General features: G+C 40.5%; 1 protein-coding gene across 8 annotated transcripts in view; it reads left to right on the top strand.

Moving 5' to 3' along the window:
- TRIM13 (tripartite motif containing 13) overlaps positions 1-21,851 on the top strand; it is a 341,054-nt gene that overhangs the window by 238,508 nt on the left and 80,695 nt on the right. For 6 of the 8 annotated variants that reach the window (XR_011319412.1, XM_069758869.1, XM_069758871.1 and 3 more), the window contains one exon: positions 2,945-3,025. The gene's annotated coding sequence lies outside the window, so the exon portion shown is untranslated. Of the gene's footprint in view, positions 1-2,944; positions 3,031-21,851 lie in introns of all 8 variants that reach the window. The other 2 variants (XR_011319413.1, XM_069758870.1) reach the window with 1 other exon arrangement.

The following is a 21,851-nucleotide window of genomic DNA, read 5'->3' on the forward strand; positions in this document are numbered from 1 at the left end:
TTTTTATAAAAAAACAGATTTAACGAATGTTAGGACATCCTTGCTTTTAAATTCTTGTATTGGGATCCGTTTTACAACTGTTTTTGTTTACAATATAAAAACAAATGTAACAAAATAAAAATGTGGCGTGTGACATACGTCATATATAGCGCTCATTATCAGTATATTGAGGCATTAGTAAGTGCCACAAAGATCCATTTACTATATGACCTGACAGCCAATAAACACATGTACACCCTTAGTTGATTAGCATTATATAATGTATACACATACGGGTCGTTTGTTCATGCTATGGTAGTGTGTGGTTTTTATGTGTAGATGACTCAGTCCTGTATAGTCCCTGCACTGTGTGGTTCGGTGTTAGAAGTACATGCAGTAGCCAGGTGTATGTGGGACTGTATAAGTGTGAATATAGGATATAATATAAGCCCAGCAATGCTCTTCCAGCCAGTAACTAGGTGAGGAGCCTCATCACACTACAAGCACCAGCAAGCCCACACGTTGTCATAGTGCTAGGACTTATTACCTGGCAGCAGGTGCTCTGATCTCATCTCTTACCATTCTGGGATGTTTACTTACAGAAGCCGGTGCTGTATAGTTATCCTGGGTGTGGTTCCCATACTATGGTGTGCCAGCTGCATACCCAGCATGGAGAAGGTCCTCCTGCTCTGTGGGACCTTGCACTTTCTGCACAATTGTTTTTCGGTTCAGAAAGGATGGGGCTTCATCACATATCCATCGTGAAGTAAGGCCTGTTTATTAGAGAAAGTGTGTGTACATGTCATGTTTGTGTAAATAGTGTTTGTTTATTCTATTTTGTTTTAAATTAAATCCATTTAAAATAATTTTTTTACTTTTTAACATTAGTGTCATGCAGTTCGTACATCTGTAACAATGTTAGTGCTTCATTGTAAGGGTAAGTTAATACAGGGCGTTTTTGCTGCGTGTTTTATGCTAATTTTCAGCTGCTTTTTACAATACCAGCAAAGCCTATGACATCATAGAAATCTCCTGCACACACACAAATTTTTTGTTTGGTCAGTATTTTGCGCTTTGCTGCGTTTTTTCACTTCTTTCAGCGTTTTTGCTCCGTTCTTTTCACCCATTGACTTGAATGGGTGTTGAAAAAAAATGCAGGTATCATTATTCGCTGCGTTTTTGCTGCTGAAAATCCAAGGACATTAGCATGGACAAAGAGAAAAAAAAAAACGCACCTAAATCTGTGTTTTTGACGCAGCTTCTTTCCTGCCAAGATGATCAGGTTTTGCTGCAGGAAAAAAAAAAAGCAGCAATAACGCCCTGTGTGAACTTACCCTAGAAATAATCGAGGTTTTAGAAAGTCAGTATGTGAATTCCTTGTTTGTTTTTTTTCGAAATTTCTAAATGTGCAAGATTTTCATAACTATTATTATGCAGCAGTGATCTGGTCTCAGAAGCCAGTCTGTTTTCTTTTCTATAAAGTTCTGGTTAAAGAAAAGACATGAGTATATGTGAATGTAAAATAAAAAATAAGTACAAAAAAAAAATTATATATACATTTTTTTTGTCCTTTAATAGAACAGGTGATTTGCTGGCGAGACTATCATAGACTGCAAGTACCATTTTTGCCATCAAACACACAAGAAATACACACCATAATCTCTGATCCATCTGAACATGGATTTATTACACCCCAACTATCGTACAAACTAAAATTGTAGTTCTGAAAAAATGACGATCTGCATTTTGGAGTGCCATGGGTTAAACTGACTTCTCATGCACCAAAAGGGTTAATATTTGTTAGAAATGTTTTGGGCCGAGTTCTCCGCATAGTGACCTTGTGAAAAACTGAAGTGCAGTGTAGATTTGGGCCTATCCAGCACAGGGTATATTTGCATCTAATTGTTATATTTTACCTACATTTTGTGCGGTATATCAGAGGTCAAATTACCGTAGTTAATATTTATTTCACTGGCTAAAACTGATGTCCGTGTCTCATTTTTCCACTTTACCACCCCCCACCACCATATTAACCTCTTTATTTACAATTGTCATAATAAAAAAAATCCCAAAGATCGATTTAAACTTTAAAAAAAAATCTCGTAACTATACGATATTACTGTAATTTTGTGTAATACAATATATTTTTTCTGCAAGTTGCTGTTTGTAAATTCCAAAATTTACAGCTGTTTCTGTTAAACAGGAGGAAAAAGCTAAAAAATCATTAAAATAACTTTTTTTTTTTTCATATAAAGTATTTGCATATAACCTCAGGTCACTGTGTTGGAGGATCGCTGATGAATCCTGGGCTCGGAAATCTGAGTGTCATCTTGCTATGTTACATCGCGTTTTTATTGCAGGTTTTGACCCTTCAATATTTAAAATGTGGGTGGAGGGGTTAATGCTTCGGGGTATGTCCAATATTCAGGATTATAACCAATTAAAATAATTTTGGACTCTACCTATCCACACTATTCAGTTTTTGCATGCATGTTTATTTTTTTCTTAGAACAAAGTTTTAATTTTTCATATTCAATAATATATATATTTTTTTATTTCAATAGTGCCAACATATTCCATAATTACTCCTGTGTGCTATTGTGTGTGTGTGTATAATACATTTTGATATACTATGCCTGATGAAAAGACCGGAGTAGTTTTGAAAGTTTGCAATTTACCATCTTTTCAGTTGGCCATTAAAAGGTATCAGCCACCAAAAACTGTCAAATATTTTTCTATCTACTGGCTAACACAGTAGAGATATACCGTATATTTTTCCTGTACCATATTCCACAGCATTTTACAATTCAGAGCGGACATGTACGACCATATCAGACATTACAAAGGAACAGACAGTTAAAAGAATTCCAAGAGGAGTAAGGGCCCTGTTTGCAAGCTTACAATTTATCATTTAATACCCAGTGTATTTTAATTATGATTTTTTTTTTTTTTTCAATTCTTCTAGATGCCTAAAGGTAGAAGGGGGGAAAAAAGAATCCTTTATGTTCCGGATTTGAAGTAGCGCAGGCGGAGTTGAGCACATCAGGTAAGGTATGGAATCTTTCTGCATATGGGGTGATGGATTTAGTATTGTCTCGACGACTGTGTTTTTAAGCTGCAGATTGAAATCAGAAGATGCTACACGTTACAGCATTCATTTCAAAACTACGAGCCTTTCACTTTCCACCAAAACTGCCCAGTATTCTGATGTGGGCTATTAGTAAATGAGTCATTTCGTCCTAACATGGGCTTGGATACGTCAGTGTTTAGTGTGTGTGTATTTTACATGTAGGGTGTCATGTAGTGCTGAGTGTGGGAGAGAAGCTCATTGTGATGTGGGGCGATGTATGTAGGCAGCACTGCTGCTTGTGTGCATGTGTTATTGTGCTGCCTAATTCCTACACTACAAAAATCCTTATTTGAATTCGGAGATGAGCTTGTATTCTCATTGTTGGTTTATTGCGTACGTACAAAAATACAATAGAATTTAACCTCTTCAGTGCAAAGGCTAACCAGTGTATCCTCCTTAGTTTTTATATTTTATAGCTTTTATAGTCTTTAGGCTAGGTTCACATTTGCAGGTCTGCTGCTATAACATATGCATTAAAAACATATGAAGGGGTGTACGGTATGTCGAGCATAATGATATGGTTTTGTATGCTTTTAAGAAAGGCTAGTTTTTACTAGCACAGAGAAGATGACACACTTGGTGTGGTGTTTTGGGGAGGAATGCATTTAGACGAGAAATTGTATTTTATTTTTTATTTTTTTTTCAATTACCAAATGATTAGACTTATTAAAACATCGCAATACGTCTCCATATGTCTCCCATTGAAAATAACGGAGAACAGTTAGATTTTTTTTGGGGGGGGGGGGGGGGAGAGGTGATGGTGGCAGGAAGTGGGGTTGAACAAGAAAGTGTATGGTCAGTTACGGCTTTTGTTCGTGTCTCCCCCCGCCAATCTAGTCATAGTGTAATAAAACATTATATGTATGTGTGTATGTATATATATATATATACACACACATATTTATACACACATATATATACACATATATACATGTTGTTATTTTAATATATGGGTATGCTGCCACAAAGGTCTGAATGTAGTTGTAATTTAGGACATGCATTGTGTGAATGGGAATCTATTCTGCAAGTATATGCATCACTAGGCAGAACACTGATCCATAATTCTGGTGTTATTACAGATCCTGTAGTATCCATTTGTCATTACTATTGAATCCATATTGCTAAACTGCAATGCTGATGGGTCTTGTTCTAGGGAGAAAACCGTAAGCAAATAACATGGCAACATTTAAAATATGGGTTGAACACTGACATGCATGCATATGGATTTTGACAGATATCTATAGATTTTAAACGGGGGGTCCATTTCAATTTTTATAGTCCATACGTTGGCCTTGTACAAAAAAAAAAGTTTACTCACTGACCACTGCATTGGTGACGTAGCTGTAGCAGTGACGTCATGTCTACAGGACATGACCGCTGCAGTCATCTACCTCCGCATCACTACTGAGCGCTGTAATTGCCTGCAGCAGTGCCAAGATACTGCTGGGCTGCCATAGTAGGGAAGGGGCTAACAAAACCCAGCTCTGCCATGCATATAGGCATATACACCAAAGCTTATAATGGCGAGCAATGCAGGATTATTATATACATATAGATCTATTCCCCATTTACTCATAATAGACATTATGCATGTTTTTACCAACTTTATTATAATAAATATTAGTGTGTAGATATGCAAGCACATGTATAGATATAACATTTATTTTGCCTAAAGTTAAATCAACAAAAAAATAGTTTGTTCTAAATTAACTAATAATGATACATAATCTATTAAGTAACATTAATAACACAGCTGTAATTGCCTTTTATTGAATTGAAATGTTTACCTTCATAATAAACGGTGTATAGATAAAATATATCCAAACTGTAGTTTTTCTTTCCAAATTTGAGACCAAGTGATTACGGGTATGTGCACACGCTGTGGATTTGCCTGTGGAATTTTCTGTGCGGATTCTGCATTTCTTGGCAGAAAAGACAGGTCAAAATCTGCGCGTTTTTTATGCAGATTATGTGCGTTTTTGTTGCGGATTATGTGTTTTTACCCCTGCGGATTTCTATTATGGAATGGGTGCAGAAACGCTGCAGATCCGCACAAAGAATTGACATGCTCCTTCTTTTAATCCGCTGCGTTTTCCGTGCGGATTTTTCCGCACCATTAGCACAGACTTTTGTATCACCTGCGGATCTGCAGCGTTTCTGCGCAGAAAAAAACGCTGCGGAGCCGCAGAAAATCTGCAACATGTGCACATAGCTTAACAAGAGTTGTCTAACTCCAAACTGAGATAGATAAGAACTATTTGCTTCACAAAACGAAGCTCCGTGTACCGAAAAATTAAGATATGTGGTTTTGAATGAAAGTAGGCAAAATATTTAGTAACAATGTTTTATTAATAGAACAAAATAGATCAGCTTTCTATTTTGATCATATGAAGAATGTTTATGCTGCAAAATTAACCCTCTCCCTTCAACACATACACACTTTTTTTTTTTTTGTGCCCCCAAATTAAATAGAACTATTAGTAAAGGGAACCTGTCAGCAGGATTGTGCACAGTAACCTTCAGACAGTGTCAGGTCAGCGCCGTTATACTGATTAGGCTGGAGTCACACACGATGTGTAAAAAAAAAAAAAAAAAAAATCTGTCCGATTTTGTCTGCCGAGAATTGCACAAATGTTCTCCGTATGGTGATCCGTTTCTCATCCGTGTGCAATGCCAGGATGCTTTTTTTTTTTTCCTCATCCGTATGTTGAGATTTTCTCATACACTTGCAAAATGAGCAAATAATGGCTTAGCCTTTCCTGTCACCTGCCCCATGCCTGAGAATTTCTTGCAAGTTCCACTCATGGTCCGTGTGCTGTGCGACGATTTTTTATTTTATTTTTTTTCCCTCACACCCATAGACTTGCATTGGCGTTTCTCAGCTGAGATACGCGGACAATCGCAGCATGCTGCGATTTTACTCACATGCGTAATACGGACGAGAAAAAAACGGATGATAGGAGCTGCCCCATAGATTAACATTGGTCCGAGTTCTATGCGTTTTTTATTTATTTATTTATTTTTATCGCAAAGCACTCGTCCGTATTACAGACTAGTGTGACTCCGGCCTTACAGTGATACCTGGGTGATATCTGTCTTGTGGTTGTTGTGTAATCTGTATTTGTAGTATTCCGTTAATGAGTCTCGTGCTTTGGGGAGAAAAAATTAGCAGCGGCACCTGCGCAGTAACATCTGTTACCGATAGAGGCTACTGCACAAGTGGCGCTGCTGTTTTGCTGCAGCAAAATAGTTTTTTCTTTAACAAAACGGCGCCGGCACTTGCGCAGTAGCATCCATCAGTAAAAGATGGATAATACTGCATCTGTGCCATTTTGCTGGATGTAATTTTTTTTTTCTAAGCCTCACAATACACAATATTATAGGCATTTTCAATAATATTTCATATCAAGAATATTAACAATCGTAATATCAACACTATTCTATGCACTATATTAAATAGGGGGCAGGTCACTGAAGGATCCGTGACCTGTTATAAACCAACACAGGTGATTATGTAAGCTGAGCACCACATAAAGACCCCTCCCCCCACAGGCCGCCCCAGAGCACAAGACTCTCATTAACTGAAAACTGTAAATACAGATTACACAACAACCACAAGACGGATTTCAGCACCCAGTTATTTTAATCCATATAGCGGTGCCAACATGACACAGTATGTAGTTTATGGAGCACAGTCCAGCTGACAGGTTCACTTTAAATGTACTGCAAAAGTGCTGTCTCTTAAAGGGAACCTGTCGCCCCGTTTTTTTCGATATGAGATAAAAATATGGTTCAATAGGGCCTGAGCTCAGCTTTACATCAGTACCTTTCATATCCCCCAATTCCCCACCTTTGCTGCGAAAATATCTTGGTAATCTCTCCATTTTCGTATGTCAATCACCCTGGTCCAGTCCGATGGGCGGGGCCTAATCGCTGTCTCCCACCCGCTCCTCGGCGTGTCAGACGTAACTAGATTTGTGAATAGCATAGATCGCGGTCAGTTTCTGCGGTTGCTCATTGAATTAGCGTCTCGCGCATGCGCAGTATGCATTGACTATCTGTGAGCAAAGCATGAAATCATTATTGCGCATGCATAGAAAGACTTCCAGGGCACAAAACATCAAGGAAAATGCCGGCTCAATAATGAGTTGAATGCTTTGCCCACTGTTGGGCAAAACATACTGCGCACGCGCAAGACGCCACTTGAAGGCGCAGAAAACTACGCCAACACAGGAAAAGATTCGTAGAGCACATCGGTGGTGGGTAGAATTGGAGATTAGGCCCCTCCCATCCGACTGGACTGGGGTGATTGACATACGAAAACGGATAGGTTACTAAGGTATTTTCTCAGCAAAGGTGGGGAATCTGGGGATATGAAAGGTACTGATGTAAAGCAGAGCTCAGGCCCTATTGAACCGTATTTTTATCTCATATCGAAAAAAAAAAAAGGGGGTGACAGGTTCCCTTTAACCCCTTTCTGACATCGGACGTACTATCCCGTCGAGATGGGCCCCTATGACCACCGACGGAATAGTACGTCCAGCGCGATCGGCGGTGCTCACGGGGGAGCGCGGCCGGGTGTGAGCTGCCTATCGCAGCTGACATCCGGCACTATGTGCCAGGAGCGATCACGGACCGCTCCCGGCACATTAACCCCCGGCACACCGCGATCAAACAGAATTTTTTACCACCACTGGAATGAAACAGAACCTATTTGTGTTTGGTATCTATGAACTCATAATGACCTGGAGAATCATAGTGGCAGGTTAGTTTTACCACTTAGTGGTCATGGTTTAAGAAAAAAAAATTGTGGAATTGCACTTTTTTTTTTTTTTTTTTTTTGCAATTTCACCGCACTCTGTTTTTACCGTAGTGTACTGGAAAATAGGAAGAGCCTGCTGAACTTTTATTATTATACATTTTTTATAGTGCCATTTATTCCATGGCGCTTTACATGTGAACGGGGCAAATATAGACAAGTACAATAAACATGAGTAAAACAAGGTGCACACACAAGTACAGGAGGAGGGAGGACCCTGCCCGCGAGGGCTCACAGTCTACGGGGGATGGGTGAGGATACACTAGGAGAGGGTAGAGCTGGTCATGTGGCGGTTCAGTAGACTTGGGAGGACCTGGGTCAAAATCCCCTGCTGGAGCTGTAAGGCGCTGTTGTGGCAATTTTCAGTGTACTGTATATAGGATTTGTGGACATCTGATGCCCCTTATGTTTTTTTTTTTATTTTGCACTGTGGAAAAAACAGACCTGCAGAGAGACTTTGAAATCTGTATGGCCTCTTTCACACTTCGGTCTTTGTTTCCGTCAAAATCCATCATTTTGTGAAAAACAACGGATCCTGCAAATGTTTCTGCTTGATCAGTTTTTTTCTCATAGACTTGTATTGGCGACGGATTGTTACGGATGACCTTCCGTTTCATCCGTCGTGCTCTGGATCCGTCTTAGTAAAATCGCTGTTCGTCGGGCGGAGACAACGCACAGAGGAATTTTTTTTGTACATGTCGGAAAATCGCTTAGCGACAGTTCCTACGCTGTCCGCCGTTGGCTATAACGGAAGCCTAGGTAAGAATATCACAATTTATTTTTTTTATTTTTAACACGTGTATGCGTTTTCGCAGTGAAACGCGGTGAAGACGCATAGACAACGTGTGCACATGGCCTTAAATTCTGGCAACAACTACCTCGACGGATCCGTCAAAAAATGGATCCAGTGCTTCAGTTTTTTACAATCTGCACAGGATCCATTTTTTCAACATTTTGACGGATAGTGACTGATTGTAAAAAACAGAAGTGTGAAAGAGGCCTAACATGTATATTTACAGCAAGGGAATTTGATGTGGTGTTTGCAGCTTTTTCCCTTAGACCTAAAAGGGTATTCCCATCTCCTCTATCCCAATATGAGTTAGGTGTAGTAATATTAGCAAATGTGTCCAATCAGAAACGTAGTATAGTTATTCTGATTCGATATATTGCTTGCGCCATCTGCAGGGCATTGCAGTAGCCTAGGTATCCATGGTTACGACCACTCGTATAGTGACAGCTAGTTACTAGTGGTTACCATGGATACCTAAGCTACTACAGTGTCCTGCAAATGGGGTAAGCGACATAGAAAATCAGAAGAACTTTACTACATTTCTAAACGGATGTATTTGCTAATATTACACCTGCTACATATCCGGATAGGAGCTTGGAGATGGGAATCCCCTTTAAATCAGATTCTGGAAATATGCAGGTAAAATATGCAAATACATTTTAGTGCATTTCCATAGTGAAAACTTTAAAAGTTCATGTGTGCAGCACATTTACTTGTATTAATAACATTATAGCAAAGCTAAGTAAGTGTCCACAACCAAGGAGTTGTTTAACCCCTTCACACTCCATAATGTAGTATTTTGTCAGTGTCATGAACTTTGTGAGTGGGCTCAGAAGCGGAGCCAGCTCCACTTTAGGGCAGATGCTGGCTATATGTATTATATAGCTGACATCTGCCCCTAATAGCAGCGATCGATAAGTGGCCCCCACTTATTTGTTGCTATTAACTCCTTACATGCTGCTTTCAATTACGGTCTGTGGCATTTAACCTCTATCTTATCGGGAACCGATAAGGTGAGAAGTAGTCTGAAGAAAAATACCAAAAAATGATTAAAAAAATAATAATAATTTTATTTCTATAGCACAGTCATGTTCCACAGCACTTTACATTTTAGAGGGGATTGGTTGGTATGACTGACAAGGTGCTGCCCCAAGCTGCCAGGTGACCTCTTGACGTTCAGCCTATGGCTGGTGTCATAGGAGACTTGTCATTGTCACTATTACAGCAATAAGATGGCTTTGTATATAGTGGAAACTATCAAGCGATTTCAAGTTCCCCAAGGGGACCAACTAATTAAGTAAAAGGTTAAAAAAAAAATATATATAATGTATTTTAATTGCCCTTCTCCCCAGTTAATAATAAAGAAGTGTAAGACTTTCACATGTTTGGTCCCCAAACCCCCCCCCCCCCCGTGTCCAGAAAACTAGATCTATCAATATATACAGCAATTACCATGAGGGATAATTAATTTTAAAGATTAAATAATGAGACGATTGCTGTTCGGTAACAATTCACTTCCTCCACCCTAAAAATAACATTGCATTAAAGTGCTGTGGATATACCGAATAAAACATTCAGCTCTAAAAAAAAAAAAAAAAAATCCTCACACAGCTCAATTGCTTGAAAAATAAAATGATACAGGTCTCTGGGAAAATGGCAACACAAAGAGGAAAAAAAAGTTATGATACAAATTTTTTTTTTCCTCTCAGTGAATTTTAAAAATGTTGTTCAAGTTTTGCTGTAATTGTACTGACCTGAAGAATCATGTTGCCAGGTAATTTACCATACAATGAATACTGTAAAAAGAAAACCTAAAGTGGAATTGCATTTTTTATTCTTTGGTATTTAGTAAATTGTATGGTGAAATATTTTTATAATATGTTTGTCTGAACCAAATTGGTGATTTAGGCGCTGAGACTAGTTTCATCTCTTCAAATCAAATCTGTCAGGTACCGTAATTTTAGCAGATTTTGTTAATGGATTTTTTTCACCTCATTCCTTGGAAACGAGTAGAAAGCTGTATAACCTTTTCTATACTTCTATGTTTAGTGTTCTGCTTTGTGTATGTAGTTTTGCTTTAGTAAATGGTTTATAATACAGTAGTAATTGTGTAGTAGCCCTCATCTCCCCTCTGTAGGTGGATATTACAAGACCGGTCATAATGCAGCATTCGCTTCAGGTTTTTTTTTTTGTTTTTTTTTTTTTTTTTTGTTTTTTTAGATTTGTGACGTTGATAAACCAGAAGCACTTTTGTATACTTGTCTTTGTGTTTTTGCACCACTACCACATCGTCGGGCAGCCAGATCAACTTGCATACGTCTACACCATCATTCTCCCTGCATGTGCCACACAGGGCCATGGTCTCGCATACTAGAATTGCAGCCATGTCATTCTGCACAAGCCATTGGCTGACACATTTTACTGACACATTGGGGGGAGTTAGTAGACTGTGAGCCCTCGCAGGCAGGGTCCTCTCTCCTCCTATACCAGTTGTGACTTGTATTATTCAAGATTATTGTACCTGTTTTTTTTATGTATACCCCTCTTCTCATGTAAAGCGCCATGGAATAAATGGCGCTATAATAATAATAAAGTTAGCAAGGCCTATATACCCTTTTTCAGTCAAGCTTGATTCAGTATGTAAAGGGAGCCTGTCGGCAGCATTGGGCACAGTAATCTGCGCACTGCAGTACTTTGCTCTGCCCTCAACAGGGCAGACAAAGTACGCCTGCGCCGGAGCCGCGGTGTGAAGACCAGAAGAGGACGTCATGGAATGAAGATGGGAGGCCCGGACCGGACCTGAGACGCCCATCGGACCGGACCACAGCGGGACCGCCCCTGGGTGAGTATAATCTAACCTCTTTTTCTCCTTTTAGGTAACATCGGGGGCTTATCTACAGCATTACAGAATGCTGTAGATAAGCCCCTGATGCCGGTGGGCTTACCTCACCATTGATTTTGGGGGTGACAGGTTCCCTTTAATATTTGCTTGTAGTTTTTAGTTAATGATATGCTCGTGCTCCGGGTGCGGCCTTTGGGGGTCTTTATGTGGTGCTCTGCTTGCACATTCATCAGTATGGCTTATGAAAGATCACTGATCCCTTGATTCATTATGCAGGCGTAGGCAATCCAACAAATGATGCTGTGCCATCTTGAGACTAGCAAAATGGTGGTGGCGCCCGCACAATCGCATCTCCCATTCTGAATTATGCTACTGTGCAGATGCAGCCGGTGCCAGCTTGAGGATGACCTTTTATTTTTCTAAAGAAATTTTTGACTGAATATTATAGATCCGATTATGCTATAGTGCAGGTGCCTGCATGATGAATGCAATTTTTTTAAAACAATATATACAGTATGTAAAATAGGGGGCAGGTCAGTGATCTGTCAGAAGCCATACTGATGCATATGTAATCAGAGCACCACATATAGCCCCGGAGCACAAGAATCTCATCTAATAAAACCACAAATAAAGATTAACCCCTTAGTGACGGACTATTTGAAAAAAAAAAAAAAATCTGACTAGTCACTTAGTGCTAATAACTCTGAACGCTTCAACATATCCCATTGATTTTGAGATTGTTTTTTTTTTTTTTTGAAAGTGACACAAACTACTTTATGATAAATGCAAAAGGTATCAACCTAAATTTACAATTTCTAAAAATATCAGAAATTTGTCAAATTGTAAAAAAAATTAGCAATTTTCGTACTTTGATTCTCCCTTTAATCCAGCTAGTCATACCACACAAAAACATTAATAAAATAACATTTCCCTCATGTCTGCTTTACATCAGCACCATTTGTAAAATGTTATTTTATTTTGTTAGCATTTTAGAAGGTTTAACCCCTTTCTGACCTCGGACGGGATAGTACGTCCAAGGTCAGATCCCCTGCTTTGATGCAGGGCTCCGCGGTGAGCCCGCATCAAAGCCGGGACATGTCAGCTGTTCTGAACAGCTGACATGTGCCCGTAATAGGAGCGGGCAGAATCGCGATCTGCCCGCACCTATTAACTAGTTAACCCCTTCATGACCCAGCCTATTTTGACCTTAAAGACCTTGCCGTTTTTTGCAATTCTGACCAGTGTCCCTTTATGAGGTAATAACTCAGGAACGCTTCAACGGATCCTAGCGGTTCTGAGATTGTTTTTTCGTGACATATTGGGCTTCATGTTAGTGGTAAATTTAGGTCAATAAATTCTGCGTTTATTTGTGATAAAAACGGAAATTTGGCGAAAATTTTGAAAATTTCGCAATTTTCACATTTTGAATTTTTATTCTGTTAAACCAGAGAGATATGTGACACAAAATAGTTAATAAATAACATTTCCCACATGTTTACTTTACATCAGCACAATTTTGGAAACAAAATTTTGTTTTGTTAGGAAGTTATAAGGGTTAAAATTTGACCAGCGATTGTCATTTTTACAACGAAATTTACAAAACCATTTTTTTTAGGGACCACCTCACATTTGAAGTCAGTTTGAGGGGTCTATATGGCTGAAAATACCCAAAAGTGACACCATTCTAAAAACTGCACCCCTCAAGGTACTCAAAACCACATTCAAGAAGTTTATTAACCCTTCAGTTGCTTCACAGCAGCAGAAGCAACATGGAAGGAAAAAATGAACATTTAACTTTTTAGTCACAAAAATTATCTTTTAGCACCAATTTTTTTATTTTCCCAATGGTAAAAGGAGAAACTGAACCACGAAAGTTGTTGTCCAATTTGTCCTGAGTACGCTGATACCTCATATGTGGGGGTAAACCACTGTTTGGGCGCAGGGCTTGGAAGGGAAGGAGCGCCATTTGACTTTTTGAATCAAAAATTGGCTCCACTCTTTAGCGGACACCATGTCACGTTTGGAGAGCCCCCGTGTGCCTAAAAATTGGAGCTCCCCCACAAGTGACCCCATTTTGGAAACTAGACGCCCCAAGGAACTTATCTAGATGCATAGTGAGCACTTTGAACCCCCAGGTGCTTCACAAATTGATCCGTAAAAATGAAAAAGTACTTTTTTTTCACAAAAAAATTCTTTTAGCCTCAATTTTTTCATTTTCACATGGGCAACAGGATAAAATGGATCCTAAAATGTGTTGGGCAATTTCTCCGGAGTACACCAATACCTCACATGTGGGGGTAAACCACTGTTTGGGCACATGGTAAGGCTCGGAAGGGAAGGAGCGCCATTTGACTTTTTGAATGAAAAATTAGCTCCAATTGTTAGCGGACACCATGTCGCGTTTGGAGAGCCCCTGTGTGCCTAAACATTGGAGCTCCCCCACAAGTGACCCCATTTTGGAAACTAGACCCCCAAAGGAACTAATCTAGATGTGTGGTGAGGACTTTGAACCCCCAAGTGCTTCACAGAAGTTTATAACGCAGAGCCATGAAAATAAAAAAAAAAAATTATTTTGTCAAAAATGATCTTTTAGCCTGCAATTTTTTATTTTCCCAAGGGTAACAGGAGAAATTTGACCCCAATATTTGTTGTCCAGTTTCTCCTGAGTACGGTGATACCCCATATGTGGGGGTAAACTACTGTTTGGGCACATGTCGGGGCTTGGAATTGAAGTAGTGACGTTTTGAAATGCAGACTTTGATGGAATGCTTTGCGGGCGTCACGTTGCGTTTGCAGAGCCCCTGATGTGGCTAAACAGTAGAAACCCCCCACAAGTGACCCCATTTTGGAAACTAGACCCCGAAAGGAACTTATCTAGATGTGTGGTGAGCACTTTGAACCCCCAAGTGCTTCATAGAAGTTTATAATGCAGAGCCGTGAAAATAATAAATACGTTTTCTTTCCTCAAAAATAATTATTTAGCCCAGAATTTTTTATTTTCCCAAGGGTTACAGGAGAAATTGGACCCCAAAAGTTGTTGTCCAGTTTCTCCTGAGTACGCTGATACCCCATGAGTGGGGGTAAACCACTGTTTGGGCACACGTCGGGGCTCAGAAGGGAAGTAGTGACTTTTGAAATGCAGACTTTGATGGAATGGTCTGCGGGTGTCACGTTGCGTTTGCAGAGCCCCTGGTGTGCCTAAACAGTAGAAACCCCCCACAAGTGACCCATTTTAGAAACTAGACCCCCCAAGGAACTTATCTAGATATGTGGTGAACACTTTGAACCCCCAAGTGCTTCACAGACGTTTACAACGCAGAGCCGTGAAAATAAAAAATCATTTTTCTTTCCTCAAAAATAATGTTTTAGCAAGCATTTTTTTAGATTCACAAGGGTAACAGGAGAAATTGGACCCCAGTAATTGTTGCGCAGTTTGTCCTGAGTATGCTGGTACCCCATATGTGGGGGTAAACCACTGTTTGGGCACACGTCAGGGCTCGGAAGTGAGGGAGCACCATTTGAATTTTTGAATACGAGATTGGCTGGAATCAATGGTGGCGCCATGTTGCGTTTGGAGACCCCTGATGTGCCTAAACAGTGGAAACCTCTCAATTCTACCTCCAACACTAACCCCAACACACCCCTAACCCTAATCCCAACTGTAGCCATAACCCTAACCACAACCCTAATTCCAACCCTAAGGCTATGTGCCCACGTTGCGGATTCGTGTGAGATATTTCCGCACCATTTTTGAAAAATCCGCGGGTAAAAGGCACTGCGTTTTACCTGCGGATTTCCAGTGTTTTTTGTGCGGATTTCACCTGCGGATTCCTATTGAGGAACAGGTGTAAAACGCTGCGGAATCCGCACAAAGAATTGACATGCTGCGGAAAATACAACGCAGCGTTTGCGTGCGGTATTTTCCACACCATGGGCACAGCGGATTTGGTTTTTCATATGTTTACATGGTACTGTAAACCTGATGGAACACTGCTGCGAATCCGCAGCGGCCAATCCGCTGCGGATCCGCAGCCAAATCCGCACCGTCTGCACATGGCCTAATTCTAAAGGTATGTGCACACGCTGCGGAAAACGCTGCGGATCCGCAGCAGTTTCCCATGAGTTTACAGTTCAATGTAAACCTATGGGAACCAAAAATCGCTGTACACATGCTGCGGAAAAACTGCACGGAAACGCAGCGGTTTACATTCCGCAGCATGTCACTTCTTTGTGCGGATTCCGCAGCGGTTTTACAACTGCTCCAATAGAAAATTGCAGTTGTAAAACCGCAGTGAAATGCGCAGAAAAAAACGCGGTAAATCCGCCATAAATCCGCAGCGGTTTAGCACTGCGGATTTATCTAATCGGCAGCGGAAAAATCCGCAGAGGACCAGAATACGTGTGCACATACCGAAACCCTATCCCTAACCCTATCCCTAACCCTAACCCTACCCCTAACATTAGTGGAAAAAAAAAATTTCTTTATTTTTTTATTGTCCCTACCTATGGGGGTGACAAAGGGGGGGGGGGGTCATTTATTATTTTTTTTATTTTGATCACTGAGATTATATCTCAGTGATCAAAATGCACTGTGGAACTAATCTGCCGGCTGGCAGATTCGGCGGGCGCACTGCGCATGCGCCCGCCATTTTGGAAGATGGCGGGCCCAGGGAGAAGACGGACGGGACCCCGGCTGGATCGGTAAGTATGATGGGGTGGGGGGGGACCACGGGGTGGGGGGGGACCACGGGGGGGGGGGATCGGAGCACGGGGGGGGGGGGGGGAATCGGAGCGCGGGAGGGGTGGAACGAAGCACGGGGGGCGTGGAACGGAGCACGGCGGGGCGTGGAACGGAGCACGGCGGGGCTGGATCGGAGCACGGGGGGGTGTAACAGAGCACGGAGGGGGGTGGATCGGAGTACAGGGGGGGTGATTGGAGCACGGGGGGGTGATTGGAGCACGGGGGGAGCGGACAAGAGCACGGGGGGGAGCGGAGCACTGGACGGAGGGGAGCCGGAGCAGTGTACCGGCCAGATCGGGGGGCTGGGGGGGCGATCGGTGGGGTGGGGGCACATTAGTATTTCCAGCCATGGCCGATGATATTTCAGCATCGGCCATGGCTGGATTGTAATATTTCACCCGTTATAATAGGTGAAATATTACAAATCGCTCTGATTGGCAGTTTCACTTTCAACAGCCAATCAGAGCGATCGTAGCCACGAGGGGGTGAAGCCACCCCCCCTGGGCTAAACTACCACTCCCCCTGTCCCTGCAGATCGGGTGAAATGGGAGTTAACCCTTTCACCCGATCTGCAGGGACGCGATCTTTCCATGACGCCACATAGGCGTCATGGGTCGGATTGGCACCGACTTTCATGACGCCTACGTGGCGTCATGGGTCGGGAAGGGGTTAAATGCCGCTGTCAAACGCAGACAGCGGCATTTAACGACCGCTGCCGGGCGGCCGGAAATGACATCATCGCCGACCCCCGTCACATGATCGGGGGTCGGCGATGCTTCAGAATTGTAACCATAGAGGTCCTTGAGACCTCTATGGTTACTGATCGCCGGCAGCTGTGAGCGCCACCCTGTGGTCAGCGCTCACAGCACACCTGCAATTCTGCTACATAGCAGCGAACAGCAGATCGCTGCTATGTAGCAGAGGCGATCGTGCTGTGCCTGCTTCTAGCCTCCCATGGAGGCTATTGAATCATGGCAACAGTAAAAAAAAAAAAAAAGTTTAAAAAAAAAATGTGAAAAAAATATGAAAGTTTAAATCACCCCCCTTTCGCCCCAATCAAAATAAGTCAATAAAAAAAATATCAAATCTACACATTTGGTATTGCCGCGCTCAGAATCGCCCGATCTATCAACTAAAAAAAAGCATTAACCTGATCGCTAAACAGCGTAGCGAGAAAAAAATTTAAACCGCCAGAATTACGTTTTTTGGTCGCCGCGACATTGCATTAAAATGCAATAACGGGCGATCAAAAGAACGTATCTGCACCAAAATGCTATCACTAAAAACGTCATCTCGGCACGCAAAAAATAAGTCCTCAACCGACCCCAGATCACGAAAAATGGAGACGCTATGAGTATCGGAAAATGGCGCAATTTTTTATTTTTTTTTAATTTATTTTTTTTTAGCAAAGTTTGGAATTTTTTTTTCACCACTTAGGTAAAAAATAACCTAGTCATGTTAGGTGTCTATGAACTCGTACCGACCTGGAGAATCATAATGGCAGGTCAGTTTTAGCATTTAGTGAACCTAGCAAAAAAGCTAAACAAAAAACCAGTGTGGGATTGCACTTTTTTGCAATTTCACCGCACTTGGAATTTTTTTCCCGCTTTCTAGTACACGACATGCTAAAACCAGTGATGTCTTTCAAAAGTACAACTCATCCCGCAAAAAATAAGCCCTCATATGGCCAAATTGACGGAAAAATAAAAAAGTTATGGCTCTGGGAAGGAGAGGAGTGAAAAACGAACACGGAAAAACGAAAAATCCCAAGGTCATGAAGGGGTTAAAATTGTAGCAGTAATTTTTCATTTTTTTCAAGAAAATTAACAAAGTGTATTTTTTAAGGACCTGTTCAGTTTTCAAGTGACTTTTGGGGGTTTTCCAATATTTAGGACCCCCAAAGTGTTACAATTTTTAAATCCACACCCTTCAACGTATTCAAAATTGGTTTCGGGTAGTTCATTAAGCCTTCAGTTGCTTTTCAGGAATTAATGCAAAGTGGCATGACAGGAATGAAAAAGTGTATTTTCACCACCTAAATTTTAATAACTTCTGAACAGGCCGCTATAGCTGGCAGACTCTAAGTTTGGCCATGGCAAACATCAGGACCACAACACAAAAGAAAAGAATATGCACAAAGTGGGATCAACCTACTATAATGAATTTAAATTTTATTTTAGAATAACATCTCACTACACATAAAGGCACGACAGGAAGGAACAAACATTTAAAAACATCTCAAAACTAGACAGACCTACCCTCAACCCCCCCTTTCTCTGTTTTTCAAACATCAGGACCACACAATCAAGATCTCAAGGTGCCAATGGGGTTAAAGAGGAAGCCCCCACACTTTGTTAGCCATCTAGATGCTGTAGTCATTACTTGGAGCAGCATTTAAGGGGTTTAACAGCCATAATCGGTGTCAACATTGATCATGGCTGATGCAGCGCGTTGTCCGCTATAGTGTACATCTAACAGCTATAGGACTGTCACCCGTCAGGGGATGTTAGTCTTTTATTGCAGGTCCGTAAAAAAAGTATTGGTATTCACCAAGGGGTTAAACAATCACGATACTGGTTTCAATCAAGGTATCATTTTAATCAGTATAACGACCTGACACTGTCCGTAGATTACGGTGCATAATCCTGCTGACAGATTCCCTTTAAAAGCACTCCAACATCTCTGCCGTAACTACGGAGCCTGCTGCAATCACAGCAAGGGGAATTATGAAGGAATTTGTGTATGCAATGGTTTTATTTCCATGAATCTGGGCTACATAAGAGAACAGTAATTTTACAATGCATTTTATACTGTAATATTGCAACCAGAAGTTTGAGAAAGAGATATATAACTTAATTTTTTTTTTTTTTTTTTTTTGCGATCCCATATGGCGGTCAGGTTTACATTGAAGGATCTTTCTCTATTAGAGAATGTATAACTACCTCTAAATTATTTGTAATCCACAATGCCATTTGTGTTGAGAAAATCGATGTTCACTATCTGTCAATTCAAACACTTAACTTGGCTTGCAAAAAAAAGCAACCCTTATACTGCTCCATTGTTGGAATAATGAAGTTACAGGTCTTAAATGCCAACAAAAACTATCCTCTATTTTATTTTTTTGTTGTTGCCAAGTGCTACATCCTTTCTACATCCTTTTTTTTTTTTTTTTTTTTTAAGGATCCAATTGGCTGAATCAGCTAGTCGGATTTGTGGAAAAAACGGATCCGTCACATCAGTGTTTCACAATCTGCAACCGATCCAACATTCGACGGATTGTGCCTGACGGCAAAAAAACTGATGTATGAAAGCAGCCTAACGTGTCCTCTCTGACAGCAGCATTTAACCCGTGCCTGGAGGGGGTGGTGACATTCCATGCGTCCATCGGCACAGCTGTGACGTTATCGTGGGCACCAATGGGTTTCAGTGACAGTGGAGGTCTGCTAATGACAACCGTGCCAGTCATTACGATCCTCCCGTGAAAGCCAGCGTTTAGCTGGTGTTCATAGGAGATTGTGATTTTCGCTATACATAGCAGTGTATAAATATCCTATCTATATATAATCTATCTCTCACAGGTTCAAGTCCACTTAAGGGACTATTAAATATAGCTTAAAAATAATAATAATAATAATAAAACACTACTTGTAATCGCCTTGCTTTTGCTCCATTACAAATAAAACACTTAAAAAAATATATACACTTGGTATCACAACATTCATAATGGTCTGATCTATCAAAATATAAAGTAAATTAATCTGATCAGTAAACTGCCTAGAGAGAAAAAGAACTCCAGAATTATGTGGGGTTTTTTGCCGCCGTTACAGTGCAATAAAGGGTGATCAAAACATCGTAACAACCCCAATTGGTCATCTGTAAAAAAAAAAAAATAATAAATAATCGACCAAGTCGGTGAAAAAGTCCCCGCTCATCCCCATTTCTGGAAAATTGAAAGTGTTATGGGTCTTTCAAAATGGTGGCTTTTTTTTTTTTTTTTTGCTGTTATTAATACAAATTTATTTAAACCAATTAAAAAAAAAAAGAAAAACAAAACCACTGCATGTTTGGTACCTGCATATACATACTAACCAGGAGAATCATATTGTCAGGTCAGTTTACCAGATAGTGGACATAATAATTGCACTTTCTTTGCAATTTCGATGCACTTTTTTCCCCCTGCTTTGCAGTGAATCACATGATAAAATGGATGTGGTCATGCAAAAATACAACTCGTCCTGCTAAAAAAAAAAAAAAAACAAGCCTTCACATGGTTATGTGGATGGAAAAAGAATAATAAAAAAGTTATGACTCTTGGACAAACGGGAGGAAAAAAATTAAAAATCACCTGGTGAAGGGGTTAAACTTCACATTAAATGCCAAAAAGGAAGAGAGAAATTCTAGTATTCAGGGTTTTTTCTTTTCTTCATGCTTCTCTAAATACAACATTAAGACAAAAATATCATGTACCCAAAATTAAAAACTACCGATGGATGGAGAAATTCAAAAGTTGTCTCAAAATTCCAGCACAAAAAAAAAACTTCTTTAAAAGTTAAATTTCTCTTTAAACCACTATAATGTAGGAAACAAACAAAAAAACATTCCTAAGTTTGGTATTGCCGTAGTCATGCTGACCTGCAGAACGTGGCCAGGGCTTCTTTTTTTTATTGCACATAGAATAACACAAAACAAAATCCCAAAAAAGCAATGGTGGAGTTACTTTTTTTTTTTTTTTTTTTCCTGGATTGCAGTACACCTTATGCAAAAAATGACTGTTGGAATTGAAAGCTACAACTTTTCTTGCAAAAAAAAAAGCCTTTCTGTCCTTGTCTGTGAAAAAGCAAAATAACCCTTGGAAGAAAGGGAGTGAAAAAACAAAAGCACAAAAAATGTCTGGGATGTTGGTGTTAAATGGTGTCTCCTCTGGTTGTGGTAATAGTTATCCATTGTACAGCTTCTAACGGTTGTAATGTTTCTACACTGCTTTATGGGTTGCATCTGCCTGTAATCTTTAACGTACACAATTTTTTAATGTATAGTGTGTGTGTATAATATACCGTATATATATTTTTTTTTATTATTTCTGGATACATCTGTCAAGCATGTGCACATTCTCCCAGTACTGACTGGATGTGATTGTCAGAGGCCTCAAATGCAAAGTCTGACTCGCATCAGTCAGGCGGACATCATTTACATTTAGTGTTTTATATAAGCGTACTCTTTTTATTAACCAGATAGGATTTTTTTGCAGGTGTTTAGTTGTACTGTGGCTTTTCTATGTTTAGAAATATGACATTTGAAGACATGACTGTGTTTTTTTTTTTGGGGGGGGGGGGGGGGGGGGGTTTGTGGTGGTTTTTATTTTGTTTCCCACCCCCCCCCCCTCTCCCCTCCCTCCGCCCCCCCTCTCCCCTCCCTCCGCCCCCCCTCTTTCTCTCCTAAAAGATATTGGGTCCATAGTGGCATGATTGATTTTTGTAGTTGTCTGTCTATCGTCACTTATGTCCCTGGTCTTTGCTGGTGTCAGTGAGGTGTATGAGCACATGAAGTTTC

This window comes from Ranitomeya imitator, chromosome 3, assembly GCF_032444005.1.
Source record: "Ranitomeya imitator isolate aRanImi1 chromosome 3, aRanImi1.pri, whole genome shotgun sequence".
Lineage (NCBI taxonomy): Eukaryota > Metazoa > Chordata > Amphibia > Anura > Dendrobatidae > Ranitomeya > Ranitomeya imitator.